General features: G+C 38.6%; 1 long non-coding RNA gene across 1 annotated transcript; it reads right to left on the bottom strand.

Moving 5' to 3' along the window:
- Nucleotides 1-344: 344 nt before the first annotated feature.
- On the bottom strand, nt 345-16,409 carry LOC308562119. Its single transcript, XR_013999582.1, has 5 exons — nt 16,351-16,409; nt 8,245-8,302; nt 7,538-7,636; nt 1,832-1,921; nt 345-441 (listed from the first exon to the last, which is right to left on the bottom strand). It is a non-coding gene; the product is annotated as an uncharacterized lncRNA (long non-coding RNA).
- Between the last annotated feature and the right edge of the window lie 850 nt (nt 16,410-17,259).

The following is a 17,259-nucleotide window of genomic DNA, read 5'->3' as shown; positions in this document are numbered from 1 at the left end:
TTCCTCTCTCAGGAGCCGTCTTGGTTACCGGGCCCACTGCCGCAGTATCTCAGCATTCATGTTCGCGTCACTCTTACTCTGCTCGCGAACGGCCCCAAAGCTGAAGAGCAGTGAGGCTGAGGGCTCTGATACGAGAAGCTGTACAATGTTTCCTTAAGTGAAAAGGTGAAAGTTCTTGGCTTAATAAGGAAAGAAAACAAACTGTGTGCTGAGGTTGCTAAGATCTATGGTAAGAATGAATCTTCCATCCGGGAAATTGTGAAGATGAAAAAGAAATTTGTGCTCATGCTGATGCTCCTCTGAAATACTGTCTAAAAGGCAATTGCGGCCTAAAGCTCTGTCACGGCGCCTGTGTCACTGTCACTGTATCTCTTCACGTAAGCATTTCATCATCTCACGCAGTGGTTTTAGGCATCCACTGGGGGTCTTGGGATGTGTCCCCTGCAGTTAAGGGGGGGAGGGTAATGTAATTAGGTAGAAATTACAGGCTTCCCTGAGAATGTTTGCCTTTTCCTTTTGGTAATGATAATGTGATTTTTCTGTGTTTCTTTTTTCCCCCTAGCTTCCAGAGCCAAATTTGATGCTCACCAAAAATATATATTAATCTATATGTTTAGAATACTTGCCTTCTCTTTTTTTTTACCTTGATTCCTATTTTATTTTTATCATTCACCTATAGTTATCTATTTGTATGCCTGATACGTGTCAGACAATTTGCCGAGTACAGTGGATACAAAGATGAACACGTCATGGTTCCCACCTTCAAGGACCCCATAGTCTAATGAGAAAACTTACCTGAACCAACTAACTGTAAGACAGTATGACAAGTGCTACAGTAAAATTATGCTCACAGAATAATATTAGGACAAGATAGAAGGGTCAGATTGATGAGTTTTGAGTTGGATCTCAAAGTATGAGATTGAGTTTGATGGATGGTGTTTGACTAGGGGTGGGCTGGGAAAGAGCATTGCAGGTAAATTTGTAATTATTTAACTTTTATTAACCTTGTTGTGTAGGTATATTTTGTTAAAATTACTTTAAATCCTCCTGGGAAAAGAGATGGGAGATGGTAGAATAGATAGAGAGCCAGACAGATTTTCATGCCAGTGGATTCTTATGCAATTGGGGAAAAAGAGGTAGGCAGCCAAAACAAAGCCTGATCTAAGACACAAGAATGAAAGGCACAATTACTTGCAAATCCAGAGCTCTTAAATGGCCATTTCTTGGGGAGGTTTAAAGCGTATTCTGCTCATCTTTCCCCGTGGATCTTTTTCTCTATGGTCATACCGTATATTTCTACTCCCTGACTGCTCTCTCAGGACATTAGCATAAATCTCAACAGATTTTTCTTTCTTTATGTGCTAGTGGTAAGTGCAATTCAGGTCAGTCACTAAACCTACCAGCAGTCACTGCCTTTTCTCAGATAAGGAAATGTGTTCCCTTAAATGCTGAGGTGGCTGCATTGTATTGTTGCCAAAGGTTATTGTTGCCGAAGGTGTACAGTTAGCCTGACTTTGTTTAGCCTTCCGGTCTGTTCCTCATTCTTTGATGTTCTCTTTGCATTGGGGGTAAGAACAGAATAAAAAGAATGGACTTTGGAGTCTGATCTGACTTAGAATTCATGCTCATCCACATATAGCTGTGTTACCTTGAGCAATTTACCTAACCTCTCTGAACCAGAGCTTCCACATATATAAAGTGATGACAGAAAAATCAGCCGTCCAGACTTGGTGAAATAATTTATACAAGGAGCCTAGCACATGGTCTGGTATATGGTAGCTTCATACATTGTAGCTGCTGCTAAAGTACAAAATGGTTCTTCTATACTCACCCTATTACAGTCATGCATGCATAGCATTTCAATTGAAGATGGACTGCGTATATGACAGTGGTCCATAAGATTATAGTGGAGCTGAATTTCCTGTAAGAAATGGAAGAATATGTGGTTTAGCAGGGTCGTGGTGTTTTTTTTCTCTAATGGGAGCAATATCTGTGGGGCTCAGCAATAGATTCCCTCTCACTCGTCACCTCAACTTTGAGTGCACAGATTACATTCCAGTGAGTCAGCCACTGGCCTGTTTCAGCACAGGGGAGCCTGTCTCCACAGTGCTACATATCCGGAGGGTGCTACAGCCCTCCCAGATCTAGCTTGATGGTCTTCAGGGTACATTTCTGTAAATTCTTTGTTGAGGACCTAAGATCCCATACAAGGACACAGGTCCACAGGAGCTATCTTAACAAGAATTAAGTGTCACTGTAGTAAAAGTTGTCTGTGGTAGTGTGGAGTCAGCCCATCCCTGTACTTTGGAATTCTGGGGGGTTGTAATGATGTAATGCATTGTTAAGTTTTAATTCTTCCATCAATTCAATGCCAGAGAGAGCCCTTTGTGCCAAATAGGGTCAGTCGAACCAAAAACAAATTTATTACATCAAAATATTGAGTCCTCAGTTCTACACCCTCCCTATGGTAAGCACCCTCTATTTTTATGAATACCACAAAGTTCCTTAATCTGACCACTGCCCCAACATGCAATAGACAAAACCACTTTGCCATGACAATCCCCTATGACCCTTTATGTCTTCATCTTGATTTCTTAATCCTACTGATCCTCAAGCCACCTTTCCCTGCCCCCTGCCAGTCACTCTTATGGCGATCAACCCTTACACATCCAGGCTCTCCTCGATATTTCCGAACAATCCAGCTCACAACCCTGTTCATGTGTGGCACTGACAGCTTTTGATGCCCTATTTCTGACCTTTTCAGAAAAGGGTAGTGGTGGTGGTTGTGGGACAGTGTTTACAAAGTCTTTGCCCTTTACTACCCCGCCAGCCCCCTCCCTCTCATAACCACCACGCTCTTGTCTGTGTCTATGAGTTTCTGTTTGTTTGTCTTGCTTGTCCATTTGTTGCCGTCAGGTTTGTCTTTTTTTAATCATCACCCAAGGATATGCTTATTGATTTTAGGGAGAGAGAGAGAGAGAGAGAAAAACATCGATGTGAGAGAGAAACATTCATCGGTCGCCTCCTGTACGCACCCGGACCAGGGGTCAAACCCGCAACCTTTTGGTGTGTAGCACGGTGCTCCGACCAGCTGAGCCACCAGGCCAGGGCTGCCTTCAGTTTTATATCCCACGTATGAGTGATATCATATGGTTCTTAACTTTTTCTGTCTGATTTATTTTGCTTAGCGTGATATTTTCAAGATCCATTCACGTTGGCACAAATGCCGCATTTCGTCTTTTCTGATGGCTGAGTACTATGTATATATGTACCACCCCTCTATCATTTTGCCTGCTCTCTCATTTCTTTTTTAAGTGTTTCTGCATTGTGTATGTAAAGTATTTCTAAGAGTACCAAAAAATAATGTGATACTTATGAACCCAGTACCTGGATTAAACAAATGTTAATATTTTGTCATATTTTCATTAGCCCTCTCTTTTGTGTTTGAATGTTAGAAATGCAGAGAAAATCGTCCCAATGCTTCAAGTGATCTAGTTCATTCACATCTCAGGTTTTTGACTACTACATATGTAACTATAGGCTATGTATTATTGTTTTGTGTATTTTAAATTTTTACATCCCTGGTGGTATTGTATATATCTTGCTGCACCTCGCTTTTTTCATATAAGTCTATTTTTGAGATTCATCCATGTTGATATCTGTGAATCCAGTTCATTCATTTTTGCTCCTGAACAGTATTCCATTCCCTTTTGGAGAGGCGGTTGGGCCACTCACACCTTTTTGCTGTTCTAAGCAGTGCTACAGGGAACATTCGTAAACACTGCTCCTGGGGCATGAACTTGTCCAGGCGGAGTTTGATTGATAACAGCTTAGGCACTGAAGCCCAACGCCCACTCCAAGTCCAAGCTGCACCACCAGGTCCCAACAGTGTGATCGTGGGTGTGTTACTTAATTTCCTGTGCCTCAGTTTCCACTTCAGTAAAACTAGGGTAATGACAGCCTCTCCTTCAAGAGAGCAGAAGTGAGAAGAAAGAGTCTTACATAAACCAAACACTCGGCTACGACAGCGGTGGTTATTGGGGGAGAACTTAGGAAGCGGGTCTGAGCATCTTTGACTTTACTAAGTAATGCCAAACTGACTTCCAGTCGGTTGTAGCAATTTATACTCTCACCAGCACTCTATGAGTTTCTGTCCCCCACATTCTCACCAGGACTTGGCAATCTGTCAAATGCAAGAAGATGGAAGGTTGAGATGAGAGAATGAGATCAGAGGTGTGCTGGTAAGGAGTAATCAGAAAGATCAGATGACCAGGGGGAGAGAAGGAATCAGTGGGAGATTTGGAAAAGTTGGGGGAAATGAGTTCTTTTAGGTAGGAAATTAAAAAATCATTCAGGGTCCAACTCAGGAGAAATTCTACAGACTTACAGAAAATAAGGAGGCATGGTAACAAGACAGTGTTAACAGAGGGCGTGTGTAAAGTGAGTAGAAGAGGAACAGTAGGCACAGCCCTTTTGGGAGTCTGTTGGTGACTTCTCAGAGAGGGTCTGAGCTTTCTTGGGTGGTGTAAGTAGGAACAGAAAAACTCTTTCTGAAAAGGAACAAGGGTAGAGAGAGAGAGCAGCAAAATGTGAGGGTTCACAGAGTAGCCAGGGAGAGGTGACAGAGTTTCAGGGAAAGGAGTCAATTGGAAGTATTATTTTATCTGGACCAGAGTCACCTATATGATACTGTGTCAGTGTCTATAGCATCTCTGTGGTTTGTTTCCTCCACGCAGTTTCTGTAGCCACTGCTGCCCTCCTCACCCTGATTCCATCACACCCGTGTGGCTGCAGCGGCTGTCAGTGACGTGCTAAACCCGACCGGCAAGGCAAGCATTATCATTCCTGTTTTATGAATGTAAGAACTAAGGCTCAGGCAGATTCACTGACTAGCTCAAGATTGCAAGTCTTGAAAATAGTGAAACGGAGACCAAAGCCTGGGTGCTCTGATTCCAAGTCTAGGGCCCTTTGCAACAACAAAAATTGATAGTTATCTTAAATCTTTTATTCCCTACTCAAAAACTTAAGGGGGTCCCATTTTCCCCCCCAAGACAATCATAACTCTTATGTTTGATTTTTAATTAGAGCCAATTCTAATAATTGGCTCTGGTCTCTCTCAGTCCTATTTCTCAACACACCCTTAGCCACACTCTCACCTCCCCACCCAAAGCATGTCGTGGCTGATTTGTGAGTTCACCAAGTTTATTCCCACCTCTATGCCTTTGTTTATGCCGTTCCCCGCTCTTTGAGAGACTTCCCTCCTTCCTCCATCATCCCCCTAGGTCCTGTTCAAGTCCAATACATTGTGTAATCACTGGTGCACACTTTCTGAACTACCATATTGGTTGTTCATAGTGAAACATGACTCTCTTGTACATTCTCTTAAATCGTCCTCAAATTGTTACCCTTTGCAACAAAATGCAAAGCAAATCACAACAAGCAGTTTGCTTGCTTTGTTATTTTTTTTTATCAACTACTTCTTGTTATATAGGGATTTTCCAATTACCCTTAGCCTAACATTGAACATATACCAGGCCCTTCATAAATACTCAATAACTGATGAAATATGGGAGAATCAGAATAGGAAATGCAAAGTATGAAGACTTGGAAGTTATGATGAAATCGGTAGTCAAGATGAAAGTCTATTAGGCGTGACAGAAATATTAAGTGACAGAGTTTTAAGGTAAACTGGTTAAAAAGATACAGAGACAGAGCTCAGCACCAGAATGAACCATAGCTTTTTCTGTTCCTTCTATGACGGCTCTGGCTTTTTGGTATTCTCCCAATCAAGGGAAGCGACTTCTAATCACTACTTAACAAACAGGCTTTCCCATGCTCATAAATAATGTTTTATCTGCAAATGATGATCACATCATGTGCTCATGCAGCCGAAGTTGTATTAGCATTTTGTGAAATGATGCAAAAGATTGTGTGCATATTCAGTTTTCCAAAATGAACGAGGATCTTGTTGGTGGAGACATGTCAAGAAGGTCCTACGCCGTGCCATGTGTGTAGTTAGGGGAAAGTGCTCATATCTGTGCACGAGTAAACAGATCCTTTGCAGAGCAACATGCAAACAATTGCAAGTTCATATAACACTCCATGTAATTCCATGTTGAGGTGATACTGATAAAAAGAAACAAAAGGAATTAGGTGGAAAACTTCAAAACAAAGTCAGTAAAAAAGATAAAATTAATTCCGTGGAGAAGGGAGGAAACATTCTAGCGTGTGCGAGATTGTGGAAGTGGATACACCGCCTTAGCACAGTGCACCTGGTATAGTTTATTATTATTATTATTATTATTATTGGCATTCATGTTCCCATTTGTTAATAGGAGATGGTCGGGCATTTATTAATTTTCCCTACATCTTACAGTGAGTTTGGGGCACAGCTAAAACAAGTGATATTTTGAGAAGAGTTTACATCATGAAACACTGAAGCTGTATATTTTTGAGTACACGCAAGTACTCCTAGGTACTTCTTGGACAATAATGAGGAGAAACTGAAATATATTCTTAAAATGCTTGCTTCACAAATATTGCAAATGACAGGACAAGGAGCTTTCTTATTCCCCTAGAGCAGAGAAACATAAAGTTTTTTTTAAATCATTAACAATATTTCCTGAGGGAGCATATAAACTTCCAGCCTGTGCCAGAATTCCACATTACTACCCGAATTCAAAGATTAAGGGTGTGTTTTGCCCACACCCTACATTTTTGGGAACACAAGCCCTGCCATTATGTAAGGTCTGCTGAGACGGATAACATGACTCTTCTCTTCACGGGAGAGCCCATATTCTGATCCATAATATATATGCATTTCCAGTGCACTTTGTCCATTAGCCAAACTGACAGATTATCACTTAGGTTAGCACTTACACAAGACAGAAAAGTCTCTTGGAAGGGCCAGTATATTTGTTTCAGTCATCTACAGAACCATAAAATGGGAAGGATCCAGAATAGAGGAGTCGCTGGTTTTAAATACGGTATAATTTTCCTCCTAGACCACTACAGGGAGCCTAGCACACTACTGTATAGTATGGGTCTTTGTTGAGGCTTCTATTTCCCACCTGTATTTCTTTTTCTTTTTCTAGCAGCAGTCTGTCTTTGTGCCAGCTCCTAAATAACCATAAATTTTGTTCTTATAAACCTTAATGAATGCTTGGCCAAGATGCTATAACTATTGGCTTCTACGATGGAGCATAAATGGAAAGGGGGGGGGGGGGGGGGGAGAAGTGTGCACTGTGAAAAACTGGATAAAATGGAAAAAAGATCACAGCAAACCCAAAGTCGCAATTTGCCTTTAATGTGAAGGAGGCCTTGTTTTCACGGTGTGGCAGCTTTCAGGGGTTTTAATCTCAAAGTGGCTGATCAATTTAAGGTAAGTGGCAGGCATTTGGCCTGGTTCCCAGGCTTTGCTTTGCTGCTCTGAGAAAAGAAAGGATTCAGTCAGACACACAGACAACAGGCATCATCAGCGGCTCCCACATTCCAAGCATTTTAACACAGATTAGGTTGGCATGATTCTACTGTTTACTGAAATCTCCTAGGTGTTGCATTTTTCTTTCTCCTTGCGGTGGTTATCCAAGATGGTTTTCTCAGGTCAGGACCTTCATATGCCAGAAAGCTTGCAGGGCTGGGAAGGGGGAAAGAAGAGCATAGGTCAAGACTTCTGATTAAAATGCTATTTCGCTTGCTCACTGCAAAATATGAGACTTCAGACAGCAGGTAATTGAGCACGGAACTTTTTGCCTTAGGCGTACATTGAGACAGGAACTGTTTTACATGCATTCCTGAGGTGGGGGAAACAAAGATAATTTCTTTAACAAGGACAAACTTAATTCAGCTAGAAATGTCCAATGAATTAACAGCGTGATTTGTAGTTATTTTCTCTTCAGATGTTATAAGCGTGGGCCTTACAGATAAGTTAAGCAATATTGTAACCAATATAGTCCATTTTAAATTAACATTTTCACATAAAATATTCTTTATTTTTTCAGAAACAGTTAATATTAGACAGGCTCCACAGGTCCTTAACCACTTTCTCATTTTCTCAGTAAAAGTTAATTTTCTTAATCCATTTGACCTATAACCTAAGTTAAATAAAATATGCATTCACTTGATCAGACCAAAAAAAAAAAAAAATTGTAAGTTGTCTTTCATGTGTTTTGATTGCATCATGCTTTATAGACATTTTGAATTTTTAAATATATTTTTAGAGTTTTTAAAGATACTTTTTCTTACTTTAATATAGTGGTCAATCTTTTGATCATCCTCATGACAGATTTATTCACTTTTCTCTCTAAAAAATTTTATCAAAATAAATAACAATATAAATTTTTAAGAATAATTTTCCTGCTATTAAACTTTTCAAAAGTAATGGGAAATTATTATACTCACTATACCCAGAAACACCTTCTTAACATTTCATAAATTTACATTGACGTATTTCTTCCAAACCTAACATTGTTGTTATCGAGTAATTTATATTTAAAATATGTATTCTTGTCTGTAAGGGTTAGCTTGGAAACTAATGCAATTATATGCATTTATTTTTATTTCAATTGCTATATATGCGAGTGTGGTTTTTAAAAAAATAATATATGACTCCTTGTTGATTAAAGAAAAAAAGGGAAATAAATGAGAAGCAGATAGCAGCCATCCTTCTGCTGCTGTTGGATGTGTCATGTCAACACGTGATACATGTGATGCCTGGAACTGCAGCAGTCACCCTGCACCCATGAACAGCTAGCCTAGGGGAACAAGCTAGCATGCTGAGGATGGCAGACTGGGAGAATGAAGAGAATGCAGTTCACATTGAGTCACAGAACCAACAATCCTGGAACCACCCTACTCATTACTTCTAATGTGAGATAATAAATTCCCTTTTATTCATTCAACAGTATTTATTAAGCACTTACCATGGGGGATGTTCTAGGTGCCCTCTTCTAGGTTCCTGGAACATCTCAGTGAACAAAATATACAAGAGCCCTGCCTTTGTGGAACTAACATTCTAACCAAGAGATATAATAAACTAAAAACATAAATAAGAAAATCCTATAGTATGTAAGGAAGTAGTAAATGGGAAAATGTAAAAGTGGAGCATGGTAAAAAGGATCAGGAGTGCTGGCGTAGAGAGGAGAGGTTTGGTGTTGAATAAAGTAAGGGTTGGTCAACCTCACTGAAGAAGTGAGATTTGAACAAACGCTTGAGGGAAACAAAGGACTATTCTTTAAGAGAGTAGGAGGTGTGTGTGTGTGGGGGGGGTGAGTTTTTTCTTATTGTTGAAATCCTCTAAATGAGAGAGAATGGGGGCAGAGACAGAGAGACAGAGAGACAGAGAGACAGAGAGAGAGCAAGCGAGCTTTGGAATGTATCTGAGGCTAGTTCCACTTCGGTTCTTCCTAGTTCCCAGAATGGCTAAAATTGAAAGATTGACAATGCCAAATGTTGTGAGGATACAGAACTGCCAGAAACTCATACAGTGCTGTGGGAGTTTAAGTTGGTGTAACTACTTTGAAAATTCTGTTACCAGTAAAGTCAAGCATATGTCCAACCTCTGACTCAGCAACTCAACCCCTAGGTGTAAATCCAAAAGAAATGCTTACATATGTGCACACAAAGATGGTTACAAGAATATTCGTAGTACGTTATTCTATTTTTAAAAAATATATCTTTATTGATTTCAGAGAGAGGAAAGGAGAGGGAGAGAGAGAGATAGAAACATCAATGATGAGAGAGTCATTGATTGGCTGCCTCCTGCACGCCCTCAACGAGAGATGGAGCCCGCAGCCCGGGCATGCACCCTGACGGGGAATCGAACCTCGATCTCCTGGATCCTAGGCCAATGCTCAACCGCTGAGCCATTCCGGTCAGGCCATAGTACCTTATTCTTAATAACACCAAACTAGAAGCAACTCAAATGTCCATTAATGATGGAATGGATAAATAAAGTGTGGTATATATGCATAGTGGAATACTGTACCACAATGAAGAAAATTTTTCTATGTGTAACAACATGGATGCATCTCAAAACCATAAAATTTAGCAACAAAAAGAATATATACTACATAATTTTATTTATATAAAGTTCAAAAGCAGGCAACACTTAATGTTCAGTATCTTTCTTTGTGTGACAATCTAGCTATAATCTTCAGACTTGTGCCTTTTTCAGTCTATGTGTTAAATTTAAATTAAGTAAAACAAAAGATAGGTGGTTCCACAAATCAACCAACCATAAATTAAAGACATGAGCCATGAAAATTCCTAGGTTACTTTTAATCCTATCATTGTAATAAGGAGGGAATTCTTTCTCCTGCTTAACCATTCAGATAGAGTCACTATACTTAAATCTTAAAGCTAACAAAATGACCTCTAATTTCTAAGACTCCAGCTATCATTCCTAACTCTAAGATAAATGGTGAGGACCTCCTCATACCAAGAGTCACTCCTACTACAGACAGTCCAATGTTCTTCCTGTGCCTGACAAATTGTTAATATTTTAGGGACTCTCACTATATGCCAGCACCATATTGTGTGCTTGTAGTCATTAACATATTTAAGTCTCCCACCAACCCTAGAAGATAAATATTACTACCTACTTTACATATGAGAAAATAGGTTGAGAAAACTTAACAAATTTTCCCAAGGTCATTGTATCAGTCAATATCCTTTGTTACATTTAAAAGAAACCAAAAGTTGGGTGTAAGCAAAAAAGAATGTATTAAAAGGTCATTGTATAACTCCCAGAATTGCCAGCATGGCCGGGTTGAGAACTCTGCAGTCATGAACAATACCCCAAATCAAGTCATAGGAAGTTAATGCCCAGCATTGGACAATGTGAGCCACTCTGCCACTCTGCCAGTCCTGGAAGTCAGACAGGGCCACCAGCAGAACTGCCACTGCTCTGCTGGAGCTTGCTGCAACCTCTGTCACTGCTGCACCTGCAAGGATGATTCTCAGTTCTCACAGTACGCAGCTCATGACATGGGGCAAAAAGCAATAATATATGCACATTTTCTAAAATCACAAGTCTGGGGGTGACAAGCAGGGATCTGAACCCAGGTGGTTTGGCCCCAACACCTGGGGGCTCAACTACTATGCTAGACTGAATCCAAACACATGATATTACTTTACCATTTTAAGGACCAAGTGAGGAAAGCAAGTATTAAGATGTCCAACAACACTTCATGCCACCATATCATGTAAATCAGAAAGCTTCAACAATTTGTTGCTTGACTAATTTAGAAAACAGAATAAAACTAATCATACATTGGGCTTCTGAAATCACCAAGTGCTTTAATGAAGCCAAGAGAGAGGACCTGGTCTGACAGCTCATCTAGAACCATCACTGCCCCGTGTGGGTCCATGTGGCTGCATGCTGACTCAGATTGATGGTGAAGGGGGGCCAAGTCTGAATCACCAAGACCACATCCTGCCCCTCCCTCATTTTTCCCCCTGGAAGCTGCCCATCAATCTTCTCTTTGAGATCTCCACCCAAAGCATGGAGCTCAGGTTTTTGCAGCAAATGTCAGTGAACCCAAGAAGTTTCATTTTCCAGGAACATTTGGCCCTGCTTCTTTCAGTGGCATCTATGTGTGAAGCTGACTATGACTAAGTGTGAAACTGATAGTCTGTGCATGAAGACTCAGCTCAACTTGGGTTGTTATGTATTTTTCACTATATTTTTGTGGACACAAACTAACATTTAACATCACATATACTTAACCTTTAACAAACTTTTTTAGCTTATTTAAGCTGAAAGAAAATTCTTGACTTAAACACGCAACATCAGCTAGATAACAACTTGGGAGAAATGTGTCCTTTCTGAGAATTGTCTCACAGACACATATTCATTACAGCCAAAGGCTAGGCAGGCATTTTGTCCTGCTCTGGTTCATCTGAGAAAAACGTGTGGTAGGCGGTTCAAAATCCTCCCCCATTGACTTTCAAATAAACAGTAAGAAGAAAGGTCTTTTTTTTTTTATATATTTTTGGTAAAAGCAATTTAGTAAAATTAGTATCTGTTGGGGCTTTTGTTTTGTTTTGTTTTGTTTGGGGTTTTTATGGTTTCCACTGAAGACAGTAGTGGGAGTTAGGATTACAAAGCCTGAGGCAGTCGGTATATGGAGGAATTTGAAAGCTCAGACTAAGGAGTCTGAAAATTATTCTGTAGACAGGGAGTAGTAATTCATAAAGATTTTAAAAATCTAACTTACTTCTTATGATTTTCAAGTCAAATACAACAAACAAAAGTATAGAAATCATATGGAAATTTAATTTACGAAATGATAAAGCAAAATTTGTACAAGCACCACTTGTGACAGGATGGAGGTAGTAGCTAATACTATGGTGGTAATCATTTTGCAATTTATAAATGTGTGAACATTAATAAACAGAAATCTCAAAATGGAGTCAAGAGGCTAGAAGAGAAAACTCTCATGTACATGTCACTCAATGCACATAACTGACCCCAGCAGAAAGAGATACTACATTGCACTCTCCGTAAGAAGAAAAGATTCTTCCTTGCCCGGTAACAGCTCAGCCAACAGGAGACTGCCATAACTCTGCCAACGAAAAGTCACTACAAACTTTTGGTTTCCTCGAATGACCTCTTCATTTACAACAGCTCTTCCCAAATCCATAAAAGAATATTCCTCTCCTTTGTTTCTCTGAATTTGCACATGGTTCACCATTAGACCACATGTTCCAAATTGCAATCTTTATTTCCAAATAAACCCATTTTTCTGGAGAAATATCTAACTGTCTATGTGTTAAAGGTCAACAAATGTATCAAATCAACATGTTGTACACTTTAAACTTGCACAGTATTATATGTCAAGTATATCTCAACAAAGCTAGAGGGAAAAGAGAAATAGAAGACTCCCAGGACTTCAGAAAGTTTCCTAGTGGCATTTTTTTTTTAAGTATGAAAACAGAGACAAACCATAAAATGTGTATGTTTAGTTTAATATGTCATTACCATCAAGGTCAAAAAGTCTAAGATCAATAGCATCCCAGGAGTGTCCTGAATTCACCTCCCCAATCATTTCCACCCAAGGCAATCACTGCTCTAACATTTGGAATAATCATTTATTTCCTTGCTTTCTTTATGGTTTTACCACTTAGGTATTCATCCCTAAATAAGGTAGTTTAGTTTTGCCTATTTTGAACTTTGTTTAAATGGAGTTATATTTTATGTTTTCTTTGGATTTTCCTTCTTTTGCCCAACAATATTTTTTGAGAGTCATCCACGTTGAATGTTTGTAATTAATAGCCCATTTTAAGTGAAGGGCAGCAACATGACCAGGATTCAGCATTGACTTAATATTTATCAGGATATAAGTCTGACTTGAGCAGGTACAAGAATGGAAAATGGCCTAGGAAAGGAAGGTGAGTTTAAAAGCCAAAAACAAATTAATTAATGTAATACATCATATCAATAGAATAAAGGACAAAAGCTCACATAATCATCTCAATAGATGCAGAAAAGCATTTCACACCCTTTCATGTTTAAAAAACAACAACATTAAAAAACTAAGAATAGAATGAACCCCCTCAATCTGATAAAGTGCGTCTATGAAAAACACACAGCTCATACCCAATACCTAATGGCGAAAGACTGAATGTTTTCCCTTAAGATCAGGAACAAGACAAAGACGTCTACTACTGGAGGTTCTAGGTGAACCAATATGGGATGTGTGTTGGGGGAAAGAATGAAAACAATGGCTCCAGATTTGAAAGAAGTAAAACTATTTCTATTTACAGATGACATGATCGTGTACACAGAAAATCCTAAGGAATCCACTGAAAAAGCAACTAAAACTAATGAATGAGTTCAGCAAAGCTGTGGGATACAAGATCAATATACAAAAATCAATTGTGTTTCTATACCCTTATAGCGAGCAATACAAAATAAAATTAAGAAAGCAATTCCATCTACTGTAGCATAAAAAAAATACTCAGAAAGAAATTCAACAAAAGAAGTACAAAACTTGTATTCTGGAAACAGTGAAACATTGTTGAAAGAAATGGAAGACAATCTAAATAAATGGAAAGACATCTCATTTTCATGTATTAGATACTATGATTACACCCATGTTCATGGACAGTACTCCCCAAATTGATTTATAGATCCAACTCAATTCCTGTAAAAATCTGAAGTGGCTTCTTTGAAAAATTTTACAAACTAATCCTAAAATTCATATGGAAATCCTAGAGACCCAAAATACACACATACACACACACACACACTTGAAATAGAAGAACAAAGTTAGTGGACTTACACTTTCAAAACTTCAAAACTTACTCCAAAGTTACAATGATAGAATAGAATTGTTGTAAAGATAAACATATAGATCAATGAAATAGAATTCAGAGTCCAGAAATAAAGCCTGTATTTACAGTTAATTAATTTTCAACAAGAGTGTCAAGACCATTCAGTGGGGAAAGAATAATCATCTCAACAAATGGTGGGACAACTGGATATCATGCAAAATAATAAGGTTAGACCTTTGCCTCACAGCATATACAAATTTAATTCAAAATGGATCAAAGACCTAAATGTAAGAGCTGAAACTATAAAACTCTTTTTTAAAAGCCTAAATTTTTATGACCTTAGATAAGGAGTGATTTCTTAAATATGACACCAAAAGATAGATAAATTAGATTACATCAAAATGAAAAACTTTTGTGCTATAAATGTTACTATCAAAAAAAAGAAAAAGAAAGCCAACAAAATAGGAGGAAACACCTGATAAGAGACCTAAAATATATAGGAACCCTTACAACTCAATAATTAAAAGATAGCCCAAATGAGTAACAAATATGAATAGACATTTCTCCAAAGAAGGTATATAAATGGCCAGTAAGCATGACAAATGCTCAGTATCATTAGCCATGATAAATAAAAATCAAAACCAGCTGGGCCGGCATAGTGCAGCAGTTGAGCATTGACCTACGATCCAAAAGACTGCAGTTCGATTCCTGGTCAAGGCACATGCCCAGGTTGTGGGGTCAGTCAATGACTCTCTCATCATTGATGTCCCTATCTCTCTCTCCCTCTGCTTCCTCTCTCTGAAATCAATAAAGACATATTTTTAAAAATATTTTTAAAAAGTCAAAACCACAACGAACTACCACTTTATACCCGCAACATTGACTATAATCAAAAAGACAAACAATAATTGATAAGGACATGGAAAAATTGCAAGTCTCATACACCACTGGTGGCGATGTAAAACAATGTTATTGTTTTGGAAAACAGAATGGCAGTTCCTCAAAAACTTAATCATAAGAGTTACCATGCAATCCAAAATGCCACTCCTAGGTATATACCAAAGAAAAATGAAAACATATGTCCACACAAAAACTTGTACAGGAATGTACATAGCATTATAATAGCCAACAAGTGGAGATAACCCAAATGTCCATCAGTTAGTGAATGGATAAATAAAATGTGGTCTATCCATATAGTAGAATATTATTCAGCAATAAAAAGGAATAAAGTACTGATTCATATACAACATAAATGACCTTTGAAAACATTCTAAATAAAAGAAGTCTGTCACAGAAGGCCATAATATTGTATAATTACATTCATATGAAATGTCCAAAATAGACAAATTTATAGAAGCAAAAAGTAAATTTGTGATTGCCTAGGGCTGGGTGGGGTAGGGGTTGGGGAGAAATAGGGAATAACTACTAATGGGTACAAAGTTTGGGGGAAAGTGTTGAAAATGTTCTGGAATTAGTAGTGCTGGTTGCATACCTCTATAAATATAGCACTGAAAACCCTTGACTTGTATATTTCGAATAGGTGAAGTGTGTGGCTATGAATTATAACTCAATAAGGGTGCTATTTTTAAAAACACAATAAAATTAAGTTAAATTAAAGACTGGATGACAGAAAGACTGCCCAGCCTTAGCCCTACAGTGAGTGGAGTGGGGTAACTATAAAAGTACACCATTGTTGGACATATAAAAACTGGTTAACTCTTATATCAAACCTTTATATAAAACCCAAAGACTTCCAAATTTTTCTTCTACAGCATCCTAATCTCAAATTGAATTCACTATAGTACAATTCAGTCTAACCAAAGCTTTGGACCATTCTCTGAGAGTTTTGACAGACTAGAAGCCTGAACAAGATGATGTGTTAAACTCAGGGATGGGCTGACCTTTCGGACAGAGGTAGTAGACAAGCTAAAGAGCAAAAAAAGAAGTTTCAAACAGTTTCAGCCTCTGAACTGCAGCCATATCTACAAGCCAAATGTAGTTTCTATATTCACTACCCACTGGAAAGATTGTTGGTCAATAGTAATTGTTATGTGCCTACTGCACGCCACTCACCGTGATAGGGGCTGGAGCGTAACAGTGAGGAAGGTAAGCTCTCTGCTTCTGAGAGGATCCCAGCTTGAAAGGAAGCAAATAATGACAGGAAAGTAATGGGTAAATGCCACAGCAGACGTTTAGACTAAGAACTGTAGGAGCAGAGGAGGGAACAACTGACTTGGCCTGAGTAAAACTGAGACAGATTCTGTGAAGGTGGCCTTCCTGCTGGGTCTTGGAGAATGAAAAGAAAATGCCAGCAATGCCCTCTCGGTGTTTTTGCCACGCATATAAGGTTCTTGTTATGCTATTAAACCAGTGTTTATATTCTGCCCTTATCTAAAAACCAAACAGAATTAAATAAATACCAAAACGACACTGGATATGCCATAAAGCTATTTAAAGAATAAAAGACATGAGTGTGTGGCTTGCAACATTTACAGGCATTCTTTATCCTGCATTTTTTAATAAGAACACAGATAATTAAGAAAATCTATCGCTGACCCTAATTTATCTGCTAATAGTTAAGATTTTTTTGTGTATGTTATTTTGCTCTATCAAACAGCAGACTCATCTCTATGAGTCTGTGAAAGACTGGGCTGAACCACAAAGTGATTTAATTATAGGGATAGAAGGGACTCCAATATTTGCTCTGTGCATCTTGACTTTAGGCCTGGATGGGTTTAATTTTTTTTTCTTAAAATAGTTTAGAAGGATTTTCTACAACTTCCCTTGATAACCTGTCTTTTGCCATCTATCGTCTTCGATTAACCAAAGTGTAGTTTTAATGTACAATTACTCAGAAAAACAAACTGGCGGCCCAAAAGAATACAAGGATGGGATTTCTCAAAAGGTTGAATTCCTCTGAAACAGGAGCTTATCAGCAAATGGCCTGTAAACCAGTTTTGGACCCCAAATATTTTCCTCTAT

The sequence above is a fragment of the Miniopterus schreibersii genome, assembly GCF_964146895.1.
Source record: "Miniopterus schreibersii genome assembly, chromosome: 9".
Taxonomy (NCBI): Eukaryota; Metazoa; Chordata; class Mammalia; order Chiroptera; family Miniopteridae; genus Miniopterus; species Miniopterus schreibersii.
This window is presented reverse-complemented; position numbering and strand designations above follow the sequence as displayed.